General features: G+C 40.7%; 3 pseudogenes; all 3 read right to left on the reverse strand.

Moving 5' to 3' along the window:
* Positions 1-614: 614 nt before the first annotated feature.
* On the reverse strand, positions 615-4,619 carry LOC147378088 (large ribosomal subunit protein uL16-like; annotated as a pseudogene).
* Positions 1,056-1,212, reverse strand: LOC147378089 (small nucleolar RNA SNORA70; annotated as a pseudogene).
* A 4,142-nt stretch (positions 4,620-8,761) lies between the features above and the next one.
* On the reverse strand, positions 8,762-15,112 carry LOC147378090 (zinc finger CCHC-type and RNA-binding motif-containing protein 1 pseudogene; annotated as a pseudogene).
* Between the last annotated feature and the right edge of the window lie 871 nt (positions 15,113-15,983).

Raw genomic sequence — 15,983 nt, forward strand, 5'->3', positions numbered from 1 at the left:
ACTCCAGAAAAATAAATGACCCAATCAAAAAATGGGCCAAAGAACTAAATAGACATTTCTCCAAAGAAGACATACAGATGGCTAACAAACACATGAAAAGATGCTCAACATCACTCATTATCAGAGAAATGCAAATCAAAACCACTATGAGGTACCATTTCACGCCAGTCAGAATGGCTGCGATCCAAAAGTCTACAAGCAATAAATGCTGGAGAGGGTGTGGAGAAAAGGGAACCCTCTTACACTGTTGGTGGGAATGCAAACTAGTACAGCCACTATGGAGAACAGTGTGGAGATTCCTTAAAAAACTGGAAATAGAACTGCCTTTACCATCTTATAGGGAATCAAATATAGTACAAGTTTACCAGTTGGCTCTGGAGTTCAGTGGGACTTGGATCTATAACCTGGATATAACATTTAGTGCCTACATGACTTTGGGTAAGTTATTTGACCTCTCCATGCTTCAATTTCCCAAGTTCAGTTTCCTAATTTGTAGAAAGGGGATAATAATTGTACCTGCTTCAATAAGTGGTGATCTTTGTGAAAATTAACTGAGATAATGCCCACAAGGTAAAAGGCCTAAGCATAGTGTTTAATAAAAGTAACAGCTTTGATGTTGCTATAGTTTATTTATTTTTTGACAGAAATAGGGTTTATTGGTGAGCATGATTAAGGAAGGGACAGCACCGATGCTTTCATGAGTACAGCGTCCGCCGTTTGTCCAGGGAACCATGATTAGGGATGTATTTGACCCCACAGCCATCCGGGATGACCCACTTTTCTGCCACCATGTTTCCAGATTCATCCACATTAAACTTAGTAAATCCCCACTTCTTGGAGATGTGGATATTTTGGTGGCCAGGGAACTTGAACTTGGCCCTGCGGAGGGCTTCAATCACATGCTCCTTGTTCTGCAGCTTGGTGCAGATGGACATTATGACTTAGACAATATGGACCCTGGCCACTGTGCCCTGGGGCTTTCCAAAGGCACAGTGCATACCTGTCTGGAGCCTAGATTGGGGACAGCAGGCCAGTCATGAATGCCCACTAGAAAGAGTTGTCTCCAAGGTCCTTAGGGCAACCTATATAGGCAACAGGTTGTATACATGACTGAGAAGGCTGCTGTTTGCAACCATTGCACACTGGGCCCTCATGGTATTGTTCTTTATTATCACGACATAGGAAATCCGTTTTGTCATGTTAAAATTGGAGGAGATGGATGTTGGTAGGTGGCTTGAGGAGAAGACTTTGTAAAACATTCGTGAGAAAGAATGGGGCCCTTCAGGATTGCCTGAAAGTCCCTTGAAACTGTGGGTATTCTTTAGCATTGCTCAGCAGCCCAAGTGGCTGGAGAAAACATTTGATTGGATTGATGTCAGGTGCAGCAGAAGATGCAAGAGGACTAGGGGGCTGGCCTGAGCTCAGCTGAAGACCTGGAAGCATAGGTTTACGGTTCAAAGAAAGAACTTCTGTCACACAGTGGATAGAAGCACACTTCACTTCTCAAACTTCAAGTCTTTGGAGATAGTGACACAATTCTGCCTTACATACATAACTGATGAGATAACACATTTCATTTTCTTGTGGGCATTTTTACATTTTCATTGTATTGAATAAACTTGAGCAAATGATCTATTTGGCTTTTAAGTTTCTGAAAGCATAATTTTAAGGAGATTTGAGAAATGTATTCTCAAGGGTGTAAAAGAAGTATTTATAACTTAAGTCATGAGGAATTCACTTATTCATTCATTCATTTGACAAATATTTACTAAGTGCCAACTAGTTGAAGTCTAGGTGCTCTAAACAGAATTGAAAATATCCTTCCTTTCAAGATGGTGCAGAAAATATTGATGTAATAGTAATAGAAGAGAAAATGCCCAAACAAAACTGCTTGTTAAGTTCTCCATGAAGTCAGAGGACAGAGCTTTCTTCATGTTGAAGAGGGGAGAGAAAGTGTGTTTAGGAGGGAGCTTGAGGAGGAGGGCACACTTGAGCTTAAATTTGAGGATAAGTTAGAATTGCATGTATTATGTTGGAGGGAAGGAAGAAAAACTAACAAAGTAGAGGAGGTTTGGGTTGTGTTGAGGAAAGTGTGGGGCAATGGGCAGCCCTAGTGATATGAAATAGTCGAAGATCAGATAGCCCAAGAAGTTCAGGCCAGTATCTGATTTGTCTTCAAATCTAACCCTCTAGCACCAAGTAGAGCTCCTTCTTCTAGGTACCCAATGCATATTTATTGAGCAAATGAATGAATGAGGTATAATTTTTCATCAGTTTATGGAGCACTTCCAAGGCCATCCTTTAAACTTTATATAGGCAGTGGGTAACCACTGACTATTCAAACTTCATTTATTCAACAAATATTTGTTGAAGGTTTTCAAGTAAGGAAATGGTATGAATTGAACGATGATGCAGGAAGATCAATATTCCTGGTTCAGTTTCTGTATCAGCAGCATAGACACATAAAAAAAAGTTTGTTCAGAGAGTGTTCTCAGGGCAGAATTAGTTTAAAGAAGATGTTCAAACTGACTAAATCAAAGACCCTATCCAAAAATCCTACTCCTATCTCCTTAACTGTGATACTGTGGCCCTGCTGGTTGCTGCCTCAACCCTAGCCAACCACTGCAAAAGAAATGGGCCACTTGTGGAAGGAATTGATACAAGCTGGTTTCATGCTTTTCAAATTACTTACTTGTTTGCTACTTTCCCTACTAACTGCTGCTAGGTCACTTCAGTCATGTCCGACTCTGTGTGACCCCAGAGACGGCAGCCCACCAGGCTCCGCCGTCCTTGGGATTCTCCAGGCAAGAACACTGGAGTGGGTTGCCATTTCCTTCTCCAATGCATGAAAGTGAAAAGTGAAAGTGAAGTCGCTCAGTCATGTCCGACTGTTAGCGACCCCATGGACTGTAGCCCACGAGGCTCCTCCATCCATGGGATTTTCCAGGCAAGAGTACTGGAGTGGGGTACCATTGCCTTCTCCTGCTAGGTGTCTAATATTTAGGGGTCTGGAAGATGTTAGAAGAATTATTTTTTATACCACAAAGTATCTAGAATATCCTGTATTTTTCAGGGAGAAAGGGTTAATCGTGAACCTTCCAAAAGACCATGGCTATTTTGACTTGCAGCATGAGCAATTTCCTGGACATTTTCCACAGGGGAGTCGGGATGGATGAGTGTCAGTCACTGTTGTTCTTGGAGTGGGGCACTGCAGAGCTCTGGCCAGCCACCCTAAGAGATCAGGTACACTTGTCATAACAAGGCAAGGAAACAGAAGTAATTAATGCTCTAGAAATTTTAATGATACTTCACTGTCTCTGCTTGAAATCATACATGGATCCTACTCTTTAATTTTTTCTTAGAGGAAAAAAAGTCCTCTTCTTGCTCTAGTAAGAAAAATAAGTTTATAATTAGAAGTTAATGGTATCAATCATCTCTGCCCAAGAAATGTTATTAAAGGGGATCAAGCTACTTAGTCTCTTTATTGTAGTCACTGAGTATAGTCCATGGAAGTTTGCCATGGCTTACCAGTTACCCCTCTGTCTTAAAGAGTTTCAAACAATTTGTAAAACAAACAAAAATGTAGCCTGAAAAGGGATGGATAAGAGCTACTTACTACTTAATACTATCTTGTATATAGATTTTTGTTCTTTGAAATAATTTTGTATTTTCATTTTCGGCTGCACCACACAGCTTGTGGAATCTTAGTTCCCCAACCAGGGATTGAACTTAGGCTCTCGGCAGTGAGACCACAGCATCCTAATCTCCACACCACCAGGGAATTCCCTTAATATTATCTTGGATTAAAAAAAGGACGTGAAGGAAAATCCTTTTTGAATGAAATGCTGTTTTCTTATGTGCTGAAATTTTTGTCTTGCTAGTTTAACAAAAATCAATTAACTGAGGCCAGCAAAAAGAAGGAAATCATTCCTGACTTTGGCAAGTTCCTAAAACAATGAAATATGGGCAAATAAAGAATGTTTTCAAGATTAGAACCTTGGTGTTCAAAGGAAAAATTATGAAACCTGAATTTATTCAACAAGCAATTAAACACTATGTCTTACATTTGATTAATGCTTTACAATTTCTAAAGCAGTTTAGCATCAGTTTCCTCATTTGCTTCTCACAACAGCCATAAAGACAGATATTTATTATGCCCATTGTGCATAATAAATGGAGGAGAAAATTAAGAGTCAGAGAGGTTTAGTGGTAGTGCTATTATTTGAACCATGGCTGGTCTGACCCCAAACCAATGCTCTTTCCACTGGTGCACGTATTCAGTGTTAGTTTTTTTTTTAATTTTGAAATACAATTTTTAAAGGTTGTGCTCCTTTTACATTGTTACAAAGTACTGGCTATATTCCTTGTGTTGTACAATACATTCTTGTAGCCTATTTTACCCTCAGTAGATTGTGCCTCCCACAACCCCATCCATATTCTGCCTGCCCCCCTCCCCCAACTGGTAAGCACTAGTTGATTCTCTGTATCTGTGAGTGTGCTTCTTTTTTTGTTATATTCACTAGTTTGTGTATTTTTTAGACTCTGCATATAAGTGATATCAAACAGTATTTGTCTTTCTTTTTATTTCACTTAGCATCATGCCCTCTAAGTTCACCCATGTTGCGGCAATTGGCAAAATTTTCTTCTTTTTTATGGCTGAGTAGTATTCCATTGTGTGTGCATGCATGTGTGTGTGTGTGTGTGTGTGTGTGTGTATCTTTATTTACTCACATCTTCTTTATCCATTCATTTGTTTTGGGATACTTGAGCTGTTTCTGTACCTTGGCAATTTTAAATAATGCTGCTATGAACATTGGGGTGCATGTATCTTTTTGAATTAGTGGTTTTGTTTTTTTCAGATATATACCCAGGAGTGGAATTGCTGGATCATATAGTAGTTTTAGTGTTAGTTTTTTGAGAAACTTCCATTCTGTTTTCCACAGTGGCTGTAATAATTTACATGCCCATTCAGAGTTATTTTTAACCACTTGAACTATTCTATCTATCTATTGAAATTAGTTTTTGACCTTATTCTTCTAGGTTAATGAGAAATACATTTTTTTTGTTGTTGAGAGTGTATCATTTTTTTTCACCAAAATCATGTAGGACCAGTAAAGTCAAATAAGTCAGTAGGAGACCAGGAGAATGGAAAATATTATTGAAGAGTATAGAAATAATGTATATTTAACATTTGATCAAGAGTATACTAAAGAAAAAGGAAAGAATAATGGAAAAACTTGGCCAAAATGCTGTTCAAAGGGAAAACATGATTTGCTGAAAGATGATGCACTAAATGGAAAGGAGATAAATAATGGAAAACTGTAAATAATTAATGCCTTGGTGCATGTGTATTTGACAAAGACAAAACTACTTTCTCAAAGTGAAGCAACATGCCCAGCACTGAAGGAAAACAGGTGAAATGAGCACTAGATTTTAAGCATCTCTCAAAGGATGTTTTGAAATCTCAGAGATGATCACTGGATTTTTTTTCCTTTTTTTTCTGTTGTCTTATGAAAAGCATTTCTTTCTTTTTTTATGAGTATTTATTTATTTGGCTGTGCTGGGTCTTTGTTGCTGCATGGGCTTTTCTCTACTTGCAGTGCACGGGCTTCTTATTGTGGTAGCTTCTCTTATTGCAGAGCACAGGCTTTAGGGTGTTCAGGCTTCAGTACTTGTGGTATATGGGCTCAGTAGTTGTGGCTCCTGGGCTCTAAAGCATAGGCTCAATAGTTGTGGTACACTGGCTTAGCTTCCCCATAGCATGGGGGATCTTCCTGGTCCAGGATCAAACTTGTGTCTCCTGCCTTGGCAGGAGGATTCTTTACCACTGAGCCACCAGGGAAAGCCCAACAGTATTTCTGATAACGTGCAAATCTTTACTGACAGTTTAATGGCTCTCTTTCCTGATTCCAGTCTTGAGACAGTGTCCTCAGTTAGCTCTTTCACCTCTTGTGGATGTACATGGAATACTTGCAGGACACAGGGCAGCTGCTAGATGGGTATTCTGCTCAGGTGACCTCCTTGGGAATCCCTCTTGCTCTCCTTTGTTTTGAACTCTGACTCAGCCATACTCTGAGGCAGGGAGATGACGTGGCCTTGCAGCAGCAGTTTTCAGGCAGAGGAGTGACAGCTGGGCTGCTGGGAATCAGCTCAATACATAATTCAGTTCCTTTTATTTTTTTTAGAAGTTTATTGCAGTTTTTTAATTTATTGCATCAAAATTTATGAAAAATCTGTGATAAAGTATGTATTTGTGTATATAGAATGTATCAGTATTGTATACATATACGTGTATACATACATGTGTGTGTCGCCACCCTCTCATGGGCTTCCCTGCCCTGGCAGACACAGTTGCCACTCTCTGGAACAGGCTTCCCTTTCTTCTTCATTTGGCTGACTGCTGCTGTTTCTGTAAGAACGGGTCCTTTTACTTTGGAACCCACTCGTTAAGGTGCTACCTCGATGTGCTCCCTCAGCACCTGGTACCCACACGCCTCTCCTTATCCATGTTGAAGCTGCTGATTCACTTGTGTGTCTTCCCCAGCAGTCTGTGAAAGGGGTGAGCCTGTAGACTGGGCCCTTGGGCTGAGGGACTCCATCTTGCTGCAGATTATTTCAGACAGATTTTTACTATTGTGATTATTATTACTGTTGTGCAATAACTTCTGGGCAGCAAAGCAATTAGGCTCATTTTAAAGCAAATGGTTCTTTGGTCGAAATTCACAAGGTATGAGCATATCCTGTTTCATTCATCATGTGATTGAGGAAAAGCTTTGTTCAAAAAATTGTATATCCTGTAACAGCTTTAGTTTCTGATAGGGGGCAGCAGAGTCCATGAAAACAGAGGCAGGCCTTGAATGGGTAGTTTACAAAAGTTTGGAGCCAAACGTTTAACAATTTTCAGCAAAAACTAGCCCTTGGTATCTGACAAACCTCACTGTGCAATAAAGACTTCAAGGGAAAGGCTGGCTTTTATTAGTGATATTCTTTGAAGGCACTATAAATAATTTACAGTCTTTTAAAAGGAGAAAAAATATCATTTTTTTAAAATGCAAATAATCCCCTCATTTTATCTCTGAGTAGGAACACCTCACTCTTCCCCCATGTGTTTCACCTTTTCTACTCACAGAGCACTTCGCCTCTGACGCTTTGGGTCACCAAATGTTGATTTTTTTCCCCTCCCACAAGGTATTCTCTACTACACCAGCTGGATATCCTGTAAATTCAAATTCAGTATCTACCTGGAGATGGCATCAGCTCTCACAGGTTAAGAGCTCAGTCCCCACAAGACTGATGCCATGCCACCAACTTCAGATGCCAATCTCAAGTCGCATGTCATCACCGGTATTTCTGACCCACCCGCTGTAAATGTGAGTACCCACGACCTCCTCTTTGGGTTCAATAATTTGGTAGAATGGCTCACAGAATTTGGAAACAGTTACGTTTACTGGTTTGTTACAAAAGGACACGAAGTTGGATATGGGTGAACGAGATGGAAGAGATGCAAGGTGAGTGAGTGGGAGAGGTTCATGCTCTCTCTCTAGTGCAGTCTCCTAGCACCTCCTCGTGTCACCAGACTGGAAGATTCCAGACCACATGCACATTTGGGATTTTTACGGTGGCTTCATCACATGGTCATGATTGACCACTAACTCCATTTCCAGTCTCTCTCTCTACCCTTCCCAGAGAATAAGGGATGGGGCTGAAAGCTCCAAACTTCTAACCATGATTGGTTTTTTGAGTGACTATCACTCATCCAGGAGCCCACCAAACTTTGCCTTTTTTCACCCAGGAAATTCCAAGAGATTTAGGAATTATGTCTCAGGAACTTGGGGCAAAGGTCAATACTTTCTATTATTTCACAATTACAAAATCTTTAAAAAGATGGGTGCTTATTTTTTTTTTTTGCCAGTAACTTGTAAAATTATGTTAAGGCATGAAATATTTCCATCTGGTCTTAGGGAGAGTGTCAAGATTTGCAAATTATTACCAGATGCTGTGGCTACCTTCCCCTTTGCTGCCTTGGGGAAAAAAAGACATAAAGTAGAAAACAAACAATGAAATCAATTATTGTTTCAAATCAATAGCAAGCAAATAGAGTCTAAATCATCTCTCCTCTACCCATCATGGCATGGGAGCGAGTCTCATGCCTTATGCAATTAAAAAATTTTTTTTCACTTATTTTTGGTTGCCCTGGGTCTTCATTGCTGTGCGTGGGCTTTCTCTAGTAGTGGCGAGTAGGGGGCTACTCTTCGTTGCAGTGCCCAGGCTTCTCATTGCTGTGTCTTCTCTTGTTGCAGAGCACAGGCTCTAGGTCCGGGCTTCAGTAGTTGTGGCACCTGGACTCAGCGGCTGTGACTTGGGCTCAAAAGTTGTGGTGCATGGGCTTAGTTGCTCCACAGCATGTGATCTTCCTGGGCCAGGGATCAAAGCTGTGTCCCCGGCATTGACAGATAGATTCTTATCCACTGCGCCACCAGGGAAGTCCCTCATGTACTTTTTTTAAATGAAGTTTTTGTTTTAAGGATGAAATTTATTTCAAAAGTCCTCATATAAACCAATCATGAATAATCTTTTGTAACAAACTTCTCAAAGAAATCTTTTTACTATCTACCTTTCTTCTTGGGATAGCATTATTATGATAGTATTAAATTTTTGTCTTTATTCAAATGAACTATTTTCAAGATTAATGATTATTAGCAAATCTTGATGTAAAATAAATGTGATACTTTCAAATCACTTTTCATTTTCCTATGTAGCATTTTAAAGTAGAAAAGTATTTGGTACTAAGTGCTCTCATGTTCAAATTCTAAAATAATATTTAGTCCCAGTGGAAACTAGTACTCCAAGACTTAAACACTTTTTAATGATATTTACACAATACATACATAATTTTAATCACTAAGTTCCTTCTCATCATTGAAATATGTTCTTTTCTTTATCCCTGGGCGTTTTGAATCATCTGATGTTGAAGGACCCCCCTGAACTGGGTTTCCATTTTTTGTTGTTTTTCAATTTTGAATTGCTGGAAATCTGTGGCCTGACTGAGGCTGTTAAGAGCAGGATCTTCCCCTTCATCTTCACTGTCTTCTTCAATTCCTTCTTCTGGCTCAGGAATTTTCCTTTTTTTTTCTTTTTCTTCTTTGGAGGTTCACATCCGTCAAGTGTATTTTTAGGACAGGCATTAACTCAAGTGTCCACTTTCTCCACGTTCATAACACTTAGGTTTATCAAGCTGTATAGTTTCATCTTTGGTGAACCCAGCTGCTCTTCCATTGCCAATAGCAATGCTTGCTTTTATCACTCTACCAAATAACTGTTTGTTGTTTACTGACTTGGCACAGTTTTGTGCAGATTCTTTATCCAAAAATAAAATAAATGCAACCCCTGTACCCCTCCTGGTATCTTTATCTTTCATTATAGTAACCTTTACAACTTCACCATACCTGGAATATCTGATGTAAGCCATTGTTGATCAGGGAAGAGGGCAGGTTGGATACATACACTGTGCTTGTACTTGAGGACAATCTGCCACTCAATTCTTCAGGTGGGGTGGGCCCAGGAGACCAGAAGGGCACAAGCCCTCAGCTCTCTAGGGGCTCAACCCCAGCTGTTTGTCGCTCCTTGCATCTGCCTTGGCATCACAGATCCCAGTCACTCATGTACTTTTTATGTTTAGTGATAGTACAGGGCCTGGCATGCAGCAAGCAGGGGCCCAGCAAACATGTGGAGCTTAGCAAGCACCTCTGATCTGATCACATGTAAGTTCTCCAGGGAGTTTCTGAGTTGTTTCTCACATCTAGTTGTCCCATAAATGCAAAGTGAGGAATTTGCATTTAGAAACATGCCATAGACACATACTATTCCATCTTTAACTTGATGGACTGTTATTTAAATGTTCTGTTATTTAAAATCCTGAAAAGCAGAGTAGGGGAAAGAAAAGGGGCAAGATTCCATGTGGTTGCCTAGTGGGTGTGCACAAAGAGATGTGCAGATGGGCTGGGTCTGGTTGGCAGAAAGTTGATGTTTAGCCCACATGGTCAGCTCAGAACTAGGAATAGAAAAGAATTCAACAGGGTATTCTAAGGTTCTCTGATGCCTTCTCTCTCTTAGTCTGGAAATCCTAGGTGGTTCAGCTCGAATTCCCCCATGTCCCTCTTTCCAGGTTTCTGCAGGGCCTTTGTTAACCGGAGCATCCCATTTTTTTTTTTTTTTTTTATCATGTTGGTGGTTAGACCTTGTCCCCATCCTTGAGTGTTAAGTTCCATTTGTACTTGGAGGCAGTTTTTAAAACTGGGCCCTTTGCAGGTAATGAGAGCCTGGCCATTTCTTTTCATAATAACATGGAGCTTCTTTCATTAGCTTTCATGTTTCATCCTACTTATAGAGACAGCAATTCTCTTAGGCATAGGACAGGTATTAGAAACCTCTCCTACTAGATGAGTTAGATGAGACTCAGGGGACATCTTGGTCCTTTGATCACCTAGGTTGTTACTGGCAGAGTCTGGGTGGGAATCTTCTCATCCAGACTCCCCTGGAAACTCATCATGCTCATTCATCAGTGGGACCAGGTTCAGTGATGGGATAGGGGAGATGCAGAAAGATAGGATCAAGGGAGGGCATGCATGTTCAGGATGAGTACACAGCCTGGTCCAGTACATGGTGACTGTGTGATGGGATCACAGGGTGGCCCAGCTATTGGTGTAGGAAAGAATGTGGAGAAAATAAGCGGACATTTTTTATCAGAGGCAAACATTTCCACGGAAAAGGATATGGGTGGAGACATATCCAAGGAGGTGGGGATTAAGGGAATAATCTTCCAGGGGGAACAGGGCATCTTGAGGTGTCTTTTACTGGATCAGGCCATGCTTTATTTTATTCAGTTGCCACAACAGCCTTGGAAATAGTCATGACTCTGCCCATTCCTCAGATGGGACAACAGAGTCACAGGGAGGTAAGCAATCCCCAGTACAGCTGCACTGAAGACCTCTAGGGACTACATTGACATAAAGTACCATGGGAACAAAGCCCCCTGGAATTATGCAGTATTATACAGTAATTAGGAAGCAGAGCTCACATGTAGGCTATTTGGCTCCATAGCCTGAGTTCTTAGTACCCCTTCACACTGACTTTTCCAAGACAAGCTTTTCTGGAACCCAGCCTTACCCATGCAGGCCCTCATTCATGTAGATCTCCAATTTAACAAGAAAGAACATTGCACAGGTTATAGTTGTGGGGGAGAAAAACCACCCCTGAACTCAGGGTCAGAAGCTGGGGTTGAGTCCTGGTTCTGCCTCTGACTGTGTGACCTTGGCCAGCGACCTCATCTCTTCACATAGCCATTTGCCATTTGTACACGAAAAGTGCATCCTTCTCTCAGGCTTGCAGCAAGCGTTCTGTGAGATTAATGAATGTGGAAGTGCTTTGTAAGCTGTGAAGGTCTGAACAAACTACAAATGTTCATACAAATCAAGAGACGGAACGGGACCGGCAAGCGGCCATTTATTATGTGGACTGATATGTATGCAGAGTGTGGACTTTTTATGCCTCATTTGCTCCTGTGAAAAATGTATAAGCGACAACGTCTTGAGTCTGCACACAGAGGATGGGGCTTTTGTGTGTGCTGTGGGTGTTGCAGCTGCCGAGGGAGGAGGCCAGGAAATGAAAACCATGTGGCTCTGAGTTGGGCCTTGAAGCTTCAGACTTCCCCACAAGGAAGAAGAAAAAAAACTTGCTAGATGTTCTTGGGTGATAACGATGAGAAATATGAACCCAGCCTATGTTCCCTGGCTTCTTGTGTTTCTCTTGAGCAAATGTTTCAGTTCTTAAGGCAGCTTAACAGCAAAATCACCTTTCATTTGTTGAAATATAACAAAATTGGGCAGAATCAGAGGCTCAGATGCTGTAAAAATAAGCTATAAAATTTAAATAAGTCTTAAGTGAATTGGCCTCAGGCATTTACTTGAGTTGAAAAGGAGTTGTGTGAATGTGGATCTTGGTTTTTCTTACTGTCCTCTGCTATGCTGGCTGGCCGTGACTGTGTGCAAAAGTGCTCATGCTTACAATTCTAGTCTCTAAGGAGAAAGAAAGAGCGAAGAAAGTTCTTTTTAGCCCATCACTTTCTCTGTAACTCACTTTTAAAGGAAGAATCTGATTAGGTTGTCTAAAAAGGCACACTCAAGAACTTCCACCCATAAAGATCTATAGTCTGAGCATTGTGAAGTAATGATGTTTATCAGACTGTGAATAATTAAAAAAAAAAAAGAGATGAACACTTGTGAATTGTATGGTGCTCCTAGGCAAGATGGCACTTCCCAGGGGGCTCAGTAGTAAAAAATCTGCCTGTCAATGCAGGAGACATGGGTTCGATCCCTGGGTTGGGAAGATCCCCTGGAGTAGAAAATGGCAACCCACTCCAGTTGTCTTGCCTGGAAAATTCCATGGACAGAGGAGCCTGGCCAGCTACAGTCCATGGGGTCACAAAGAGTCAGACACCACTGAGCATGCACGCACACACGAGGCAGAAGGGAAGGAAAAAAATTCTTTACCTCAATTTGAAGAACTGAGTTAGATAGAAGGATCATAACACACACATGTGTATGTATGGGGTAGGGAGAGAAAGAGAGGTTCTGGGAAGAGAGAGAATTTAGTAACATAGAGGGGCTATGATCAGACATGAACAATAAATAGTTCTCACATCAGATATATTGAAGCAGGGAAGTATTGATATTTGTCTTGTGAAACTCTCTAAACAGATTAAAATTACATCTCTGAATTAAAGGAACAGCTTCTTGAACATGTACTTTAATAGAGACCTTTCACCCCAAGTGACTGAGATGAGCAACAAACCTAAACAAAGCAATAAACTCAAAGTAATGAAATGCTCCCTGGTTATTGAGAAAAGGAACTGGAAAAAAGAAAGTGACTTTTCTCATAGGAATGGACAGTGGTTTTACATTTGAACTTTTAAGACAATTCATTGACCCTTAGGAGTTGGAATAACTTCAGAGATTCTTTCATCCAACCTCCCTCAGATGAGTAAACTGAGACTCAGAGAGATTCAAAGTCTTGCCCAAGGCCCACGATGGGAAAGGGGCTGAGCCAGCCCCCCACTCCAGGCCTCTGTCAGCACCCTACATAAAAAGATCAGTGAGGCTTCCTCTTGAGGCTGGGACTCAGGATGCGTGGGCAGTTGCTCTGGTGTAAAAAGAGGCCTCTTTTAATATTCCTTCATTTTAAAAGTTTAACATCTGCTACAGAGAGAGGAAAATAAATTCCACTGGCTTCTTTTTTCATTTCGTTTTATTTTGTATTTAAGAGTGGGGGTGGAAAGAGGGGCTTGAAGTTGGAGACAGTAACATGAGCCATGAAAGCACTCTGTAATCCATAATTAGAAAGCAAAATGCTTTACAGATGCCACCAAAAAGAAAAAAAGGAAAAGAAAACAAAGCGAAAAAGGCAATCTTGAACCAGGGTACACCTCTCCACCTTCCACATCAACCAGGTAAAAGGACTCAGATGCTAATAAATCACACGTCCACTAGAATCCTTCTGGATATTTATTCACTTGGCACAAGTGACAGTAGTAGTAGACTATATGTAACATATGCTTTGTATTCGGACGATTTCTGTGCTTCTTCATCCTGGTTCTGAGCTAATCAAAGTGAGCATCTGTGTCCTGGAGGTGCTTTCTTAACAAGTCTAGACTCAGACTCAGAATTCAAAGCATAGAGAGGGGCTGGTATGTGACTAGTTGCTATCAAAGCGCTAGGACTTGAACTTGCCAAGCTAGTCAGAGCAAATGAAAGTCCATTCTTGGGTCTGTCTATCTCTTTACACCAGGTACTCACTCCCTCCTTATTAAAATTCTACCTATAGTTAGCTATCTTTACCAAAAGGCTTTTAATTACATTGTTTTTGTTGCTGTTCAGTCGGCTAGTCATGTCTGACTCTTTGCCACCCCGTGAACTGCAGCATGCCGGGCTGCCCTCTCCCTCACCATCTCCCAGAGTTTGACCAAGTTAATGGTCCTTGTGTTGGTGATGCTGTCCAGCCATCTCATCCTCTGATGCCCTCTTCTCCTTCTGCTCTCAATCTTTCCCAGGGTCAGTGACTTTTCCAGTGAGTCGTCTGTGTGCATCAGATGACCAAAATACTAGAGCTTCAGCTTCAGCGTCAGTCCTTCCAGTGAGTATCCAGGGTCTTTCTCCCTTAAGATGGACTGGTTTGATCTCTTTGCTGTCCAAGGGACTTTCAGGAGTCTTCTCCAGTTCAAAGGCATCAATTCTTTGGTGTTCCTCCTTCTTTACGGTCCAGTTCTCACAACTGTATGTGACCACTGGGACCATAGCCTTGACTATACGGGCCTTTGTTGGCAGAGTAATGTCTCTGCTTTTCAAAACACGTTAAGTTTGTAATTGCTTTCCTGCCAAGAAGCAATTGTCTTTTTATTTCATGGCTGCAGTCACTCTCCGCAGTGACTTTGGAGCCCAAGAAGAGGAAATCTGTCACTACTTCTACCTTTTCCCCTTCCATTTGCCATGCAGTAATAGGACCAGATGCCAAGATCTTAGTTTTTTCAACATTTAGTCTTAAGCCGGCTGTTTCACTCTCCTCCTTTACCCTCATTAAGAGGCTCTTGAGTTCCTCCTTGCTTTCTGCCATTAGAGAGGTATCATTTGCATATCTGAGGCTATTGATGTTTCTCTCACCTGTCTTGATTTTGACTTACAACTCATTAATTAAATTAAGCGAACACAAATCTAAGAGAATCCTGAAAGAGCAAGATAGATGCTCCTTGATGATATCCTGAAAGGATTTAGGTAATATGATCAATATTTCCTGATGATTGCTGAACTTGGACTGATATATAATACTTTGTTCATGTTAAATTACAAGTCATAATGGTGGATATTTTTTTCCCCTAGAATATTGGTGACTTAAAGGGTGTCCGTTAAAAGTTCATTTGGCTATAAGTAACAGAAAATCCAGTTTATGAAGGCTTAAACACATGAGTTTCAATTTCTTTCTTTCTTTTTTTTTTTCTGAACGACTTACGGGATGTTCCCATAACCGGAGATTGAACAATCCAGGCCATAGCAGTGAAAGCCATAATCCTAACCACTAGGCTACCAGGGAACTCTGAATTTCAATTTCTTACTCAATGAGAAGTCTGGAAGTAGGCATCTGATGGTGTTGTTTTGGTGGCTAAAGATAGAGGCCAATGTCTTGATAAACTTCTTGGCCTTCTGTCATAGTTGCAGGACATCAAATAGTAGCCAACATGCCCAAGTACAAGGCAGAAAGAAGAAGGGAAAGGGGAGGCCAGCTATATCTAGCCTTTTTTATCTGGAAAGCTAAAGCTTTCTCTGACCACACTCTCAGGTTGATTTCTGCTTATGCCTCATTGGCCAGAAGTGAGTCATAAAGCCCCTCTACCTGCATAGGAAGGTGGAAGAGAAAGAAAAGATGATAATGATTATTTTTAGGCCACTTTTGATCCATCTGAGACTACTGAGTAAATTGTTTCTCTAAACCAAATCAGGGTTCAGTCAGCAAGGTAGAAGGTGGAGAATGGTGGTGGTGTTTGAATAATCACTAGCAGTGAGTATCATAAACTGGAGTTCTATTTTAATATATTTATAAGTGTAATTTTCACTGTTAATAGCAAACAAAACATATTTAAAATGCAGAGAGTTTTACTACCTTTCCTCTTGCTTCTTTACTTCAGTCTTTTTTTTATTTTAAATTTATTTTTTAATTGAAGGATAATTGCTTTACTTCAGTCTTGATAGACTTACAGCTTCCACATAATTTTCTTTGAAATGGCCACTGGCATCTACTTTCTTAAGAGAAGCATTGTTAAATCAAACCCCAGCTGTTTGCCTCCAGGGTTCTAACAGGGGCAAAACCTACATTAGTTTCCTGGTATTACATATATCTTCATGAACAGCTGGAAGTAATTTTCAACCTAAGCATTTCAC

Source organism: Bos grunniens, chromosome 2, assembly GCF_055505025.1.
Source record: "Bos grunniens cultivar Pamir isolate PY7600 chromosome 2, Bosgru_T2T1.0, whole genome shotgun sequence".
Taxonomy (NCBI): domain Eukaryota; kingdom Metazoa; phylum Chordata; class Mammalia; order Artiodactyla; family Bovidae; genus Bos; species Bos grunniens.